We start from the raw sequence: 17,267 nt of genomic DNA, 5'->3' as shown, positions 1-17,267 counted from the left end.
TTTTTTTTAAAACAAATCTTTATTGAATTTTTTGACTTATTTGACATAACCCCCCCCCACCCAGCAGCTTACAGGCATTACAGTTTGTTTGAATAAGTATACATTTAACAAAAAAAAGAAAAATTATAACATAGCTTCATTAAATCTTGGGATTTCAGTACCTTCTATCCAAACTCTGAGTGGATCCCAGAAGCTAGACCTTTCTTTTTCTTATTCAAACCCTTACATCTGTATATGGCTATTTCAAAACTATAAGTTGCAAGTAAGCGTGCCCGCCATTGTTGAAATGAAGGTGGTTGTGGGTCTAACCATGCCGACGCTAAACAGATTCTAAATATTGACATTGCAACAAATATAAATCCCCTTATGTGGGTTAGTCGAGAATCCCCTTCAACACCCAAAACTATTTCTGCAGTTGTTATTTCAATATCTTTTTTGAGAATTTTAGAAAGAAAGATCGAAATATCCCGTCTAATAGTGTAGAGTTCTTTGCAAGTAGCAAACATATGTATTAAGTCCACTTCGGGAAGAGCACATCTTGGACATTTCGTCCCCTTACCATTACTCCATTTTGCAATCTTTTTGGGGGTGTAATATAACTAAAAGAAGGTCTTGTAAAATTGTGCTTGTAGTTTGGTTGAAATTAAAATTGATTGCGAGAAGTTAAATGCAGTTTGAATGGAATTTTTGGTTATTTCTAATTTATCCTGCCATATCTGAAAATGTTTGTCAAGATCATCAGGTAAATTAGTTTTTAAATTATTGTAGATTTCACCAATTTTAATTGTATTATTCTTTATAATCATATCTATTATCTTTATTGTCTGAAAAGCTATGTTACCACCCCCTTTTTTCAACAGAAAGTCTCTTACTTGCAGATATTTGTAGAAATCACGATGTTCTAGTAAAAATTTATTCTTTAATGATTCAAATGTATTAAGCCCAGATATATGAAAAAATAAACCAAGTTTTGTAACTCCTGACATAACCCAGCGTTTCATACATGAATCTGAGAAAATTGCGGGGAGATTTTGATTGCCGTGGATGGTCGTATAGTATGAAAATCTACCAATCCCCAATATCTTGCGTACGTTATTCCAAACTGAATGAATTCCTTTAAGGGTTTTGAACCGAACCTTTTTAAAATGACAGTCATAGGTCAAACGCCAAAGATGATCTCCTGTTGCGGCCCCTAGAATAAGTTCTTGTGGGGTTGGGACTCTTCCTACAGGATTTAGAGCAGTATTTGGGATTAGAAGCTTTCTACTATAATTAAGTGTACTAGCCCACCAGTATGCTTTAAAATTGGGTAGGGCAAGTCCACCTCTATCTTTCGGTAAATTAATAAATTTCATGGCTCTTCGCGGTCTACTATATCCCCAGATAAAACGAGAAAAGATATGATCCAGTTCTGTAAAAATATGTTGATCAAAAATTAAACAAATGCTTCTGAAAAGATATAGAAATTTAGGGAAAAATACAATTTTTATTAAGTTGCTCCTACCAAAAATTGTTAAATGTAGATTATGTAGTCTCCTCAATGATAAGCTTGTTTGTTTCAAAACTGGATTCATGTTTAAGTTGACTAAGTTGTTGAGATTAGCTGTGATATTTACCCCTAGGTAGGTTGCATTTTCAACAATCCTTTCGTCAACACAATTAATTTGATTATTAATGACTATTTGGGTTTTATTTTGATTTAATTTATAACCGGAAACTTTGCCAAAATAGTTAGCCTCTATTTCGATTAGATTTATAGCGTCAGTAGGGTTGGTTATAGTTAGGGCAATGTCATCAGCATAGGCTAATGTTTAAGTGTCTCCATGAGGGGTCCTCACTGGTGTTATTGCTAGGTTTAATTCTAGCCTCCGAATAAAAGGATCTATGAAAATAGCAAAAAGCAATGGGGAGCAGGGACAACCCTGCCTAGTTCCTCTCGTCACTTTAAAGTTTTCTGATATGTCCCCATTTATCACCACTGCTGCTTCTGGGTTAAGGTACATCATGCGAGTTGCTTTGATAAAGTTTTCCCCGATTCCACTCTTTGACATGGCTGTCCATAAGTATTGCCAGGAGACCCTATCAAACGCTTTTTCGGCATCGAGTAATATCAGTGCCATAGGGTCTCCTGCCACCTCGGTCATGTCAAAGAGTGTGATAACTCTCTGTATGTGATCGATGGTAGATCTGCCAGGAACAAATCCATGTTGCCGAACCGATACAATTTTATGTATGAGTGGGGTAATCCGACTGGCAAGTATTTTAGAGTAGATTTTGGAATCGTTGTTAATTAGGGTGATTGGACGATAAGCCCCTAGCTCGGTTGGATCTTTGTTTTTCTTTGGAAATACAATTATTTTTGCAAGTGCCCAAGATCCTGGTGGCTGTCCGCCATTGAAGACCTGGGTCATCAACATTATAAGTATCTCTTTTAGCTGTTTACTGAATCTGGCATAAAATTCAGACGGAATTCCATCAAACCCACTTGCTTTACCCGAGGGAAGACTATTAATGGATAGTAATATTTCGATCCATTGCGGGGCCTCAGCCAAGCTATCTCTATCGGTTTGGGAAAGCTGAGTCCATAAAACCGTATCCAGGTAGTCATCAATTTGAGATTGATTTTTATAAGTTTCTGTGTAAAGATCTGAATAATATCTTTTAAAACAATCTCTAATTTCTCTGGGATCCTGGGTGAGGCCTTTAATAGGATCGTTAATTTCTTTAATGGTACTATCCGTATGTTCCTGTCTGGCCCGAATTGCAAGATGATGGCCAATATTTTCCCCCAGCTCATACATTTTTTGTTTGTGTTGAGTGGCTTTACTGATTGCTTTATTGGAGAACACTTCTACAATTAAATTTTTTGTAATGGCAACATCTCTGATTGCCTCTTCAATATTGATATTGTCCCTAATTGCCATAATAAGCTCTTCCTCTTTTTTAGCTAATTCATTTTGTAGATTTTTTAATTTTAATTTTTCCTCTTGATTATTTTTGATAGAAAATCTCAGAGTTTCTCCTCTAATTCCCGCCTTAAGAGTATCCCAAACGATTTCCAGCGATGCACTGCCAAGATTATTTTCTAAAAATTCGGGGATCCAATTCTCTATGACCTTACAATATTCTTCATTCAACAGGAGTGCCCTTTCGAAAGTCCATCTGTTGTGTTTTGATTCTATTTTACAAGTGTCAAGACAAATGATTAGGGGGTTATGGTCGGACAGTACCTTAGGTAATCGATCTATAGAGCTATGTATGGCTATATCATGTGATGCAAATATATAATCCAACCGTGCGAATTTGAGATGTGGGTTTGAAAAAAAAGTGTATCCTGGGTTATTTGGGTACTTCAATTGCCAGCAATCGGATAATCCATGTGTGTTACATAGTTCTTCAAGGGCTCTGAAAACTTTCGGTTTTCGACCTAGATACTTAAATTTGTTGTACCCCAGTGCCCAATTTGAAGGAAGATTTAAATTAAAATCGCCACATACAATCAATGGTAGTGGCCGATGGGCCAGTTCGTTAGAGAGAAATTCTAAAGGGCCTGGGTCATCGTCCACACACCCATATACTGAGCAGATAGTTCGTTTTTTCCCCGCACCATAATTGCATTAGGTAATTGCCCATCGCCCAGATTTATCTGCAGTTGATTTACCAAATTGGAGACCCCCGCTACGAGCTAAAATTGCAACTCCCCGTGTTTTATTGCTCTGAGTTGTAGCAGTGATCACTTTATATCCGAGAGTTTTTAAGACTACAATTTGGGACCTTTCAACATGAGTTTCCTGGAGACAGACAATGTCTGCCCCTATTGAATTGAGACCTACAGCTGTTCTCTGTCTTTTATTTGGATCATTTAGGCCACATATGTTAATGGTTAAGATTTTAATTTTACTCATTTTGAAGCTTTTAAGGATACTAGTTTACCTAACCAAATCATTACGCCTGTAAGCCCTCCCCGTCTTGCTGCCCCCCAAACCCCTTAAAACAAATTGAAACTGAGTGTGTACATATAGAAAAAAAAGCCTGTGTCCCCTTCCCCACCCCCCATTCCCACCCCCCAGTTCCCCTAAGGGAGGCTACCTGGTTCATATTGAACCAGATTGTGGGCATCATTGCGATCAGAGGGCAACAGACGGCGGCTGACCTAACATATATCTTTATTTCCCTTTTTTTCCCCCCTCCCCCCCTTTAACATCCCTGTGTATATTTATGTGCTCCCCTCCCTCTTGTCATTTATATCTTACTTGTGTTAACAGTCCCATTATATCTAACTAAATTCAGATTAGATAGTTTTTAGTAGATTACAGTTATTTTTTGGGTTTATTTTTGTCTGGGATTGTAATTTCTCTTAAATAAGCTTCGGCTTGAATCTCGCTGGTAAAGCTTCTTGTATTGCCATTAAAGATAATCTTTAACCGTGCAGGATTCTGTAAGTAAACAGTGGCGCCGACGCGTTCGAACGGTGTGAATAATTGTCTCATCCTCCACCTTCTTTCGACAGTAGCGTGGGCGAAATCTGGTCTACAAAAGAACACAAAGTCTTTAAATTCTCTTTTTTTTGTCGGGCGTGCAAGATCAAAAATAGCTTCACGTAACAAGAAATTTCCGAAGTTAACAAGAAACGCACGGGGATATTGTGTTGAAGTCTGCGTTCGCTTGGGGGGTATCAGGGGAAAGCGATGGGCTCGATGTACTTCCTTGTTAAAGTCCCACATTTGTAACTCCGGAAACGATTCTTTTAGTAGTGTGATTATAAAGCCCCTTGGATCATGTCCCTCAGAATTCTCAGGGATCCCAAGAAAGCGTAAGTTATTACGTCTGGCTCTGTTTTCTTGATCTTCAACCTTCACCATTAGGTCTTTAATTATGCCATCCTGTTCTTTCCCAAGTGTTTGTAGATAACAGACATCTTTTTCCAGGTTTTCCGTGCGTGTTTCCACGGAGGCCATTCTGTCCGAAATCTCTAGACAGGTTTGTCCAACTTTTTGTATTGCACCTTGAAGTTTCTGGATAGCTACGTGGTTTTTCTTATTATCGTGTTTGACGTCTTCATGAAAGTTCTTGATTGATTTCAAGATATCGCAAAGGGAGAGTTCTGATTGATCTCGCTTATCGTCACTTATCTCCGGTTGGTATTCTGTGGGCCCGTTCGACACAAAAGAATGGGGTGAGTCCCTCAGGTGCCACATTGTCTCTGAACCATGCCTCCATGAAGTCTGCCGCCCTCACTATGCTCTGGCAAACCAATGACGCGGATTTGTTGCGTCTATTTCTGCCCTCCGCATCTTTTACCCGGTCCAGGAGGCCCGTCATCTGTTGCTGCAGTTGCCGGATTGTCGTGGAGTTCACAATGACTCGGGGGTCCAGGTCCGTGAGGGATTGTCCGTGGTCCTTGACGGCGTCGGCCAATTTTCCGTGGTCCGCTCTAAGTAAGTTAAGGCCCGTGGTGAGCGTACCAATCTGTAGTTCAAGTGCAGCCCTGGAATCACGGATTTCCTTGAGAATTAGATCTAGTTTGTCGGGAGCGCCCTCCATGAGCTCCGAGGACACGGCCCTTGGTGAGGAAGGCCGGCTGGAGGGCTCCGCTGTGGCAGAAGAGGGGCCCGGTCCCTGTTGGCCATCTAGCGTCTTGGCCCTAACCCTGCCCATGATGCGAATTTACAGTGTTGGGGTAAGGTAATCTCCTCCAGATGAGTGATTGGAAGGGGGTGTTAGCTGTGCCCTGAGTGTTCGGCAGCCAGTCAATAAACAGCGCAGAGCCCCAGTAGTGGTGTCACCCACCGTGAGGGGGAGAGAAACCGTCAGTGTCAGCGGGGCTAAATCCAGGGCACACAGTCACTCCGAAGGGGCCGCCGGCCCACGCTCAGTACCCTGAGGCCGTCCCAGGCCCCTGATCGCGAGAGCGGGACTCAGAGGCGTCCACCGTCACAGAACACGGGGGCAGAGTGTCCAGGCCAACGCGGGCCACAGCAATCGTTGCCACTCACCGCCCAAATCCTGGTGGGTCCCTCCGGTGCATTGGTGGGATTTGTAGGCTGCCGGGTGTTTCAGGGGGCGATCCGGGCCCCAGGCTGCACTGCCACTCACGATCGCCTCGCGGGAGACGCCGCGCGGCGCATCAGCCCTCCTGCAGTTCTTCCATGATGCAGCTCGGGCCACACATAAGGCTGGGTGCCGTTCAAGGGCAGTGTTCATTGGCCGTTACCGTGCTCGGCCTGGTCCCTCCACCCACACGATGACTTCGATCTTCAGGCGGGCCTCACCTCACAGCACGCCAGGCTGCTCAGTTGGTACATGGTTCATTGAGACTTGAAAGAGTTTTGTAAAGCTTGGTGAACGGTTTGAAAGTATTAGTGAGGCTGTACTTCAGAAAATACTAACTCCATCAATAATGATTTCTTTATGTACACGTTGTCTCATTCTTTTGCAGACATTTCTTGAGGTAATCAGTTTCAAAAGGAGTTTAAATTGTGGGTGTGAAAAGAAGGTGCTACTATTGTCTACAAAGAAAAGAAAAAGAAGTAATGTTGAGTTAGAAGAGATGGTGGACATTACGGATTGTGTTTATGATGTGATGAAGGACTTTGAACAATCGAGAAGCAAGAAGTCAAAGATGATAGAGTCTGTGTGATAAATAAAGAATGGTGGAATTTATAATGATTGTTTATTCCATCAGAGGGTGATTTGAGGAATTTGAGGATGATATTTTTGATTAATAAAAAGTGTGTGGTTGACATCATGAACATTTTGTACTAAAAATCAAAACATAGCATTTTACCAAACTGTATTTTTTTGTGCTTGGTCAAACCAGGCCCAAACTAGTCCTGACTCCATCTTTAATTTCAATGCAGCCATGGTGTGTGTCTATTTACATTTCTTGTATCCTTGCATGTAGCAAAAAGTGTACTAGTGAAATGCTCAATATTGATATGCTGTTATCAAAGAACTCAGGTAGAATTTTACCCTCTAGTCTATTGTAACTAATCAAGGCTTTCCTACCTGTGCCTCCTCTACAAGCTTATTCATTTATAAGCTTGTCATTGTTTTGTGCGTAACTAGGTTTTTTTCTCCCACAAACCCTGACAATAGGTCAAATAGGAATTGATTAATATTTGGAGGTGAGCCAGTCTGGTTTGCCCAGACCTTTGTCAGTTTGTCTCTTTCTTGGTATAATTTATCCTGAAACTGGACTTCAAGACAAACTCTTTGCTGCATTTGACTGAATCTTATGGTTCTGTTAATTCCCTATACTTTATTTAAGATGTATTTTGAATAACTATTATTTTCGGGTTCTTTAATGATTTTTAATTATTTATTAAACCTTCATGGCTTCTAACTTTTACTCATCTCAAGAAGGCTTATTTAATTGACTATGTGGATTTAGTTGCTGTCAATCTAATCTCCTTAGGCACATAAAGCCTCATACATTTTTTAGGATAACACAATCCCTGATCCTACGTTGGCACTTTATCTAAGATTATCTGATAAGATAGCCTAACCATAGTTGACTGATCCTGTCCCAGCTTGTGAAGACCCCGTGACCAAACCATTTATAATGGCGAAAAAGTCCTAATTTGCTCTGCGCTGGAGATAATTTGTTGCTGCAGCACTGGGAAGGCCCAGATGGAATTGGCGGATCGTTTGATGAATGTACACATGGCAAATAGGACTCTCAGTGCACCTGTTTGGACTTGAGCTGCTCCTACCTTAAGTGAAGCGATCAGATGGCCTGGACAGGGAGGGGTGGAGCCAGCGGACGAAGAGCCTTAAGAGCGACATCACTAGGTGGCCCATACTTTTGGAAATCTTGAATGCAGAAGCCTACATTTGGAAATTTTATGGTGGATGAAGGAAGAACATTATTTTTTATTACACCTCTGGTGAGGAGGTGGAGGAATACAGAAGACAGGATGTGATCCGAGGACAGAGAGCCATGATCATTAGAGTGGAAGTAATTACAAAGACGTTGGAGAGGGTGAAAAAAAATGTGACAGCAGTAAAAGAACAATTAGTAACATTGAAATATGAGAATCGGTGTCAACGCAACAATGGATCAGAGAGGAGAAGAGTTCAGATTAAAGAATTACAGAAGTGCACCTGAACAACGTGACTCTGGAGCCTTGGAAGGTAGCATCTTTAATGAAAAGTGTTGTAAATGCCATGTGGATGGACGTTGGGTAGAAAGCGGTTTGACCCTGCACCATCACCACTGAATAATGGGTAAAGGGGTGCAGTGGTTGAATGTACAAACTATTGTTAGACTTTAATGGTGTTGTTATTGTCACTTTAAGCATAGCATATGTGCGCCTAGAAGCGTTTTCGGGTGTTAGTAACCTACACCACTATATTCTATTCTGCACCACAGTACTCTTTGGCACTACACTGTATGCCATTATACTCTACTCTGAAACACTCTTGCCACTGCACTCTACATCACTCTATTCTACTCTGCTCCACTGCTCTCTATACCAATGCACTCTGCACCACTCTACGCCAATGCACTCTATGCCACTCTAATTTACTGTGCCTTACTGCACTCTATGACACTGCATTCACTTCTTTACTCCATGCCAGTGTACTCTGCTCTAATATGCACCACTGCACTCTTTGCCACTCCACTCTACGCCACTACTCTATGCCACACCTCCCTACCCGGCACAACTCAGCTTTACCCTGTACCAATCCACTCTACTCCAAAACAATCTACTCTAAGCCATTGCACTCTACGCCACTGCACTCTATACCACTGCAATCTATACTGCACCACTCTACGCCACTCTACTTTAAAACACTGCACTCTATAACCAATGTACTCTAAGCCACTCTTCTCCAAACCAATGTACTTTACACCACTTTACTCAAAACCAATGCACTCTACGCCAACTGCTCTGCTCCATTACACTCTACACCACTATTCTCAAATCTGCAACACTGTACTCTACATCACTGTACTCTATGATATTCTACACCACTGCACTCTATGCCAACTACTCAGCTTCACTGCACTCTACACTACTATACTCTAATCTGTAACACTGTACTCTACACCACTGAACTCTACGCCACTCTACATCATTAAGCTCTATGTCACACTATTCTACCCCGCACCACTGTACTGTATGCCACTGCTCTCTACAGCACACTACTCTGCAACTCTCTACTGCACTCTCTGCCACTGAACTCTACTCTATGCCACTTCACTGCATGCTACTGCCCTCTCCTCTGCACCACTTAACTCTAAGCCACTCTTCTCTTCACCGCTGCCCTCTATCCTACGCCGGTCTACTCTGAAACAATCTACTCTATGCCACTACACTCTACTCCACCCTGCACTACTCCACTCTATGCCACTGCAATCACTCATTGCACTCAACGCTACTGCAATCTATGCTACGCCAGCCCACTCTGAACCGCTTTACGCTACTGCACTCTAGGCCAATCTGCTCTATGCCAATGCACTTTTCACCACTTTAATCAAAACCAATGCACTATGTGCCAATCTACTCTGAACCACTGTACTTTACGCCACTTCACTCTAGGCCATTCTACGATACTCCATGGTATTCCACTCTAGGACGCTCTACTCCATTAAACTCATAGCCTCTCTATGACACTATTCCGATCTACAACGCTCAATGCAACTCCCTCTACGCCACTCCATGCCACTTTACTTTATTCTACAACACACTACTCCACTCTATGTCACCCCACTCTATGACAGTTTACTCCACTCTATGCCATTCCACTCTACTATACTACTCCATTCTACGACAATCTACTCGCTCTACTTCACTCCACTTTACAACACACTACTCCACTCTGCGTCCTTCCACTCTATGGCACTCTACTCCCTCCATGCCACTCCACTCTACGCCTCTCCACTCTACTGAACTCTACACTACTCCATGACACTCCATGACTTTCTACGCTACTTGTAACACTCCCCTCCATGACACTCTACTTTACAACACTCTACTCCACTTTCCTTCACACCACTAACTTTTAGCCATGCTGAACAGCAGCCACGCTGGTGTACAACATGGCTAAAACATATTTGCAAAGCAAATAGCTTTTGCATGGGCGAGACCTATTGACTTTGCCAATGTTTGTTTTAATGGCTGCCTCGAAATATCTCAGCTCCCTCAAATTAGTGCTAGGTCACATAGGAATCCAATTAAGTCTCGAGTTTGTAGTGTATCGTGTTCATGTTTTGACTCCTGTAGGTGTAATGTCTAGGGGTGGGCGGAATTTGCGTAATCGCGTTACGCAAATCTCCGCGAAACGGTAAAAAATCTCCGCGAACATGCAGAAAGTTCCGCGAACACGCGGAATTGCTTGTTCGCGATACTTTTTTCCTGTTCGCGATCGCTGTTTGCGTGCTCGCGGTGAAATATCTCGCGAACACGCATATTGAGAACGCGAACAAGCAAAAATTTCACGAAGTTGCGGAACGTAGATTTTTTTGCAATTTCGCGTTCTCCGCGGAACGCGAAATTACCCAAATTTCGCAAATTCCGCGAACGGAACAGAATTTACCGCCCAGGCCTAGTAATGTCTTCCAGTGACTACTAAGGCTGAAGTTTGTCCATTTATTGAGTCACTGGTTTGGCCATGGCTCGTGGGACAACATTAAGCCCTGCATAACCAAAGATGCCCGAGCTGTCTGTCATTGTGAGGTCACTGACAGCGTTCAGGCACTGTGATGACTGATTGGCCATTTACTTTGTGATGTAACCGACTAGTGCTTCATAGATCTTGACCAGGCCTGCTCTTGTTAGTGCTGCACTGCTAGACTTCAAACGACCAGCTGAAGGGGTTTACAAGGGTAAGCAGCACTATAATTCCCTAAATCTTCCTGCCTCCTCCCCCGTCATTTTAGCTAAAACAAGCAGTTGGCTTAAAATGTCAAAGGAATGATTTGAAAGATTACATCTCAGATAAACATGTGGCATTCGAGCAAGCAGTTGTTGTGTCAAGTCTTGCTTTTTATTGTTTCATTCAGGTTATGCTCAATTTAACAAATGTTTTGTAATCTGATTCCGTGTCCTAAAATAAAACATTGAACTGCTGGTGTTCATTTCTATGGCTGTTGTGCAACATGTATAGATTAATAGCTGTAGCCCTGCTCTTTAATCTAGATTTGGGGTTGTGTACCACCTCTTAGAGGACACAGTATTTCCTTTCACTGTCCTGCTATCCCAAACGGATCGGATGTTTGATTCCTTAAGGGCGCTGCCAGAGAAAACGGAATTTCGAGCGGATTTTCTGGAGGGTGAGGGACTATGGGTTGGTGTACAAAGTCGCTTACATATTAATCTGTTATGTGCCGATGGCCCTGGATGAAAGAAAGCTACTGCTGGGAGACAGCACTATGTACTTTACCAGTGGGCCGATTTCATATCTGAGAAGTGTTGAGTCTATGTTCAGAGATCTGTGGTAGGGTATCGCATGTTGTGTTGGAATGAGGCGTTCTATACGCCTTGATAAGTGGTCTGTCCTGATTATGGTGATTTCGAGAATATCTGTTGTTGGCGAGGGCAGTGCAAACTGAGCTGCTAAGACAACATTTAGTTAAAGTGAGCTGAGGAAGAGCCAATTGTTTTGGTGTCAGGCATTTCTAGAGTGGAGTTGGCCTATGGGTGAGGTCAAAGGTGGCACGGTCTCTTCGCAATCCCCAGCTGCTGGATTGCTGTGGCTCTTGACTGGTTACTAAGTGTCATTTTGGGCGCCAGAGGTCACCATGAAGCAAGTCAGTGTTACCATGTTTTGAGCGGTAGCAGTGTCAGTGGCGACTTGTTGGTGGCAATCTTTTTTGCCTTTACCAAACTTTGCTATTTCTGAATTTACTTTACCATTCTTTCTAATATAATCAATCAGAACATTTGTAAAGCACACTACTTACCCGTGAGGGTCTCAAGGCGTGGGCGGGGGAGGTTAGGGGGAATGCTGCTACTGCTCGAAAAGCCAGGTCTTGAGGAGTCTTCTGAAGGTCAGCAGGTCTTGGGTCTGTCGTAGGGAGATGGGGCGGGTGTTCCAGGTCTTGGCTGCGAGGTGGGAGAACGATCTGCTGCCGGAGGTCGCTCTTGGGATGCGGGGAACTGTGGCGAGGTCGGCAGAGCGAAGCTGGCGGTGGGGGTGTAGAAGCTGAGTCGTCTGTTGAGGTACGCTGGTCCGGTGTTGTGGAGTGCCTTGTGTGCGTGGGTGAGTAGCTTGAAGGTTATCCTCTTGACGGGGAGCCAGTGCAGGTCTCTCAGGTGGGGTGTGATGTGGCTGTGGCAAGGGATGTCGAGGATCAGGCGTGCAGAGGAGTTCTGAATGCATTGAAGTCGTTTCAGGAGTTTGGCCGAGGCTCCTGCATATAGGGCGTTTCCGTAGTCCAACCTGCTGCTGACGAGGGCCTGGGTGACCGTTCTTCTCGTTTTGGTGGGGATCCACTTGTAGATCATGCGGAGGGTGTTGAAGCAGGAGGATGGGACGGCATTGACCTGCTTTGTCATGGAGAGGGTAGAGTCGAGGATGAACCCTAGGTTGCGAGCATGGTCGGTGGGTGTTGGAGCTGTTCCCAGTGTGGTTGGCCACCAGGAGTCGTCCCAGGCCGAGGGGGTGGATCCGAGGTTGAGGACTTCCGTCTTGTCCGAGTTTAGCTTCAGTCGGTTGTTCTTCATCCACTCAGCGACAGCTTTCATTCCTTCGTGGAGGTTGGTTTTGGCGGTGTGGGGGTCCTTGGTGAGAGAGGATCAGCTGGTTGTCGTCGGCGTAGGTGATGATGCTGAGGTCATGCAGTCGGGCGACGTGGGCGAGCGGTGCCATGTAGATGTTAAACAGTGTTGGGCTGAGGGATGAGCCCTGGGGTACGCCGCCTTTGATCTTGGTGGCTTCGGAGCGGAAAGGGGGGAGGCGGACGCTCTGGGTTCTGCCGGAGAGGAAGGAGGTGGTCCAGTCCAGGGCCTTCTCTTGGAGTCCAGCATCGTGGAGGCGTGTGCGTAGGGTGCGATGGCAAACTGTGTCGAAGGCGGCTGATAGGTCCAGGAGGATGACTTTCTCCGTTGTCTAGCAAGGCCCTGATGTCATCGGTGGCGGCAATGAGGGCATTTTCGGTGCTGTGGTTGCTGCGGAACCTGGACTGGTATGGGTCCAGGATGCTGTTCTCGAGATAGCGGGTCAGTTGTTTGTTGACGGTCTTCTCGAAGACCTTCGTTGGGAACGGGAGCAGGGAGATGGGCCGGAAGTTCTTGAGGTCCGCCTTGGGTTTTTGGATTAAGGCGTTGATCTCGGCGTGCTTCCAGTTCTCCGGGAAGGTTGCTGTCTCGAAGGAGATGTTGATGGCTTTCCAGAGATGGGGTGCGATGGAGGTGCTGGCTTTGTTGAAGATGTGGTGTGGGCATGGGTCTGACGGAGATGCGGAGTGGATGGTGTTCATGGTTTTGATGGTGTTGATGTTGTTTATGTTGGTCCAGGAGAGCAGGCGGTCGGTGCGGATGGTGGTAGTGGGGGCGGGGCGGTTGTGGCGTTGAAGCTGTCATGGATGTCTGCGATCTTGCGATGGATGAAGGTGGCAAGGGAGTTGCACAGGCCTTGCGAAGGTGGGATGTCGTTGGTGTTGGAGCTGGGGTTGGCGAGTTCCTTCACAATGTTGAAGAGCTCTTTGCAGTTGTGTGCGTTGTTGTCTAGGCGGTCTTTGAAGGAGGCACTTTTGGCGGATCTGATGAGGTGATGGTGTCTGCAGGTGGCATTCTTGTGGGTGTTCGTTCACGGTGCCATTTCTTCTCTAGCTTTCGGCAGGTTTGCTTGGAGGCCTGGAGGTCTTCAGTGAACTATCTGGCTTTCTTGCTGGTGTGACTGTTGGAGGGTTTCTTGATCGGGGCGACGGTTTTGGCGCAGTCGTCGATCCACTGGCTGAGGTTGCAGACGGCGGTGTCGGGGTCGCGGGTGGGCTCCGGGCGAGGGTGGTGGTTAGCTGGTCTTCGGTGACTTTGCTCCAGCAGCGGCGGGGGATCTGTTGGGTGTGGTGGTCCGTGGTGGGTTTCCGGAAGGTGAAGTGGATGCAGCGATGGTCGGTCCAGTGGAGTTCTGTGGTGTGGTTGAAGGAGACGTGGGAGCTTGCGGAGATGTGGTCAAGCGTGTGGCCGGCTGAGTGGGTGGGTGTTGTGACGAGTTGTCTGAGTCCAAGATTGGCGAGGTTGTCGATCAGGGTGTTGGAGTTGGTGTCGTTGTTGTTCTCGAGGTGGAAGTTGAGGTCCCCAAGGAGGATGTAGTCCGTGGAGGCGAGGGCGTGTGCGCTGACGAAGTCGGCGATGGAGTTGGTCGGGGTCCGGGGAGTTTGTAGACGAGGGTTCCTCTGAGGGTGGTGTTGGGATCGGTGTGGATCTGGAAGTGCAGGTGTTCGGCGGTGCGGAGGGTGTCGTCGGTGTTGGTCGAGACTCAGAGTGTTCCTGTGGACGATGGCGATTCCTCCTCCTACTCCGTTGGTGCGGTCCTTGCGGGAGATCTTGTAGCCATCCGGGATGGCTACAGCGATGTCGGGTGCCGAGGAGGGGTTCAGCCAGGTCTCCGTCAGGAAGGCGACGTCTGGGGAGGTGGAGTTGAGTAGGTCCCAGAGTTCAACGGCATGTTTGCGGGCGGAGCAGGTGTTGAGAAGAATGCATCTGAGGTAGTGGGGTTCTTTCCTGGTGGTTGGGTTGGCGGGTCGAATGCTGGTGAAGCTGCAGTTCCGGCAGGAGAAGGGTCCTTGGGTGCGCTTTGGGGCGGCCAGAAAGCAGGTGTGTGGGCGTCCTGTGTTGAGTGTGTGGAGGGTGCTGGCATTGTATCGGAGTGGGGCGTCGTGGCGTTCGCGGGAGCCAGGGGTTCTGACTTTAATCTTCCATATAGTACTGAAAAGCCATGTACTCATCCCATCTAAGGTGTGTTATCGCAACTCTCAATCTTTTGTCACCACTTAGTTAGTTTTCTTTTTGGGCCAGCGATCTTTATTTAAGTCAGTGTGACCTCAATGGAGATGTCCCAACTTTGCACACATGTGCATCTCTTTACTGCCCCACCGTCAAGGCTGGTACCAGTTAGTCCTATGCTACTCGAGAGAATGTAGGAGATGGAACTCTCCCAGCAAAGGGTAAGAGATGCTGTTTTTTTCCCACGATTTGGGGGGAACCATAGATGCAGTAATGCTGATCCCCATCGAAGCGTCCAAAATAACTAGGTGAACATTACTACTGTGAAGCAAGCGTGTAAAATCACGTGGGTTAGCGCTTCTGCTCTATGCCTTGGCAAAATAACCTTGCATAGGAGAAACAACAGTGCAAACGGTTTGACCCAATGTAGCAGTTGACCTTCTTTCTTGATAGACTGTCCATTTGTGATGTTCCTCGCCCTATTTACGAAATGCATCCTGCGGACAGTGTAAAATATCCCAAGGTGCAACTCCTTTGCGAACTGGGAGGCACAACTTAAACAGTACAGCAAAACACAATGCGGCAGTAAACAAGAGCTCATAATTTCAGAAAATTGGTCTGAAAACACAAACTGCGGAAATACACTCCACTATAGGCAAATACCACAGACAGGAAATGTAACACTTTTTATAGAACTAACTCCCAAAGGCCTAGGTTAAGCATAACTGGGAAACCTCCACAAACAAAGTCGCTTGAGGTCCAGGTTTTTAACACTGTGACTTCCCAAGTCAAAAAAGTCCAGACTCTCTGCTTTTTCCTTGAGGAATCCTGAAACACACAGCGAACAGCAGTGTCTATCTGTTGCCAAAAAGCAACATATAAATGCTATTCATAACCCTATTAGGGAAACGTGAATTTACGTTGGTGTTTAATGAGGGACGGAGAAAAGTAGGTTTTCTTTGCAGGTTTATTCTTGTGCAGATGCACCCACGACTGGAGCCCTCCAGCTGCGGAGAATCCAACGCCAACACTGGCGTTGCTAAGGCATCCTCAACAACCGAGCGGCCGTGCTCGAGAATGCCCTAACGAATGTATAAAACATGACCGTGAGTCGCATGGTAGCACGCGACTCACAGAATAATACAGACATTACAACATCTCCCCCCTTTAGAGGGTAAAGAAAGAACATTAAAGAAGCAAAAATGAACATGGAAACATTTGTAAGGGAACATCATTAAAAACATAAATGAAATGGTAAAAGCAAGATCTCTAGAAATCTGAACTTATAAATTGCATGAGAACTGCTATTACAACAAGGTAAGAACACGGAAACAAAAAGGCATAGAGCAACACAAAGTTACTCTAATACATAATCTCTCAACTTACAAGAACTTTTCCTAAGACGTGAGGCCCTATTGCAGGATCCTCACACAATTCGGTTGGGCAGTTTGCACAGTAACTGGCTCCAAACCAAAGTTAGAAATCGGCTTCTTTTCCTGATGCAAGTCAAACCAGTCACATTGTTCTGTCTCAAATGTGGTATGTTTACTAATAACATCAGCCTGAGAAGAAGAAACCTTGACAAGAGCCCTCTTGTTCCACCATCCCTTATTGTCAAGAAGGGCTGAACATCTACTCACTTGTAGAACCAATACTGGTGAAGAAAACTTAGAACAACCTTTAGCCACCTTTCTCTGGTTTTTAATGAGAATCCAATCCCCTTTTTTAAAGGTTGGTCTACAGAATGTTTACCAGAATCAAAACGTGCTTTCATAGAATCTTGTTTAACTTTTACATGGTCTTTAAGAGAAGTGGACTCATGTGTAGAACTACAACTCTGGTTTTCTTTCACATACAACCAACTAGGATTCAAATGAGTGTGTTTTTTCTTCTTATAAGATGGGTGAAAGGCGCAACACCTATGGTTGAGTGTGGAGTGGTGTTATATGCCCACACTTTGTCATGTACAGAAACCAATGGGTCTTGCCTAGAAGAAATTGCGGATTGTATACCCTCCTTAATGATCCGTTTCCCTCCCTCAACCAGACCATTAGAAGAGGGTGAATACAAAGCAACCGTGAAGTTACAAATGTCGTGCATTTTGAGAAAATAACACATTTTTTGTGAAACTAAATGCGTGCCATTGTCACTCACGATAATTGTAGAAAATCCTTCAACATCGAAAACACTCTGCAAAAATGTAATCGCATTTTCAGTTGTCACTCCCTTGCAAAAATAATACTATAGCCATTTGGTGTGGTAATCAACCAGTAAAATGAAATACTTGTTTTCACTGGGCAAATTCTTGTAAGGACCAGAAAAGTCTAACCCCACTTTATTCCACGGATTCTCAGGAAATGGGACAGGATG

Source organism: Triturus cristatus, chromosome 11 (assembly GCF_964204655.1).
Source record: "Triturus cristatus chromosome 11, aTriCri1.1, whole genome shotgun sequence".
NCBI classification, from domain to species: Eukaryota; Metazoa; Chordata; class Amphibia; order Caudata; family Salamandridae; genus Triturus; species Triturus cristatus.
Note: the sequence above shows the minus strand (reverse complement) of the source record.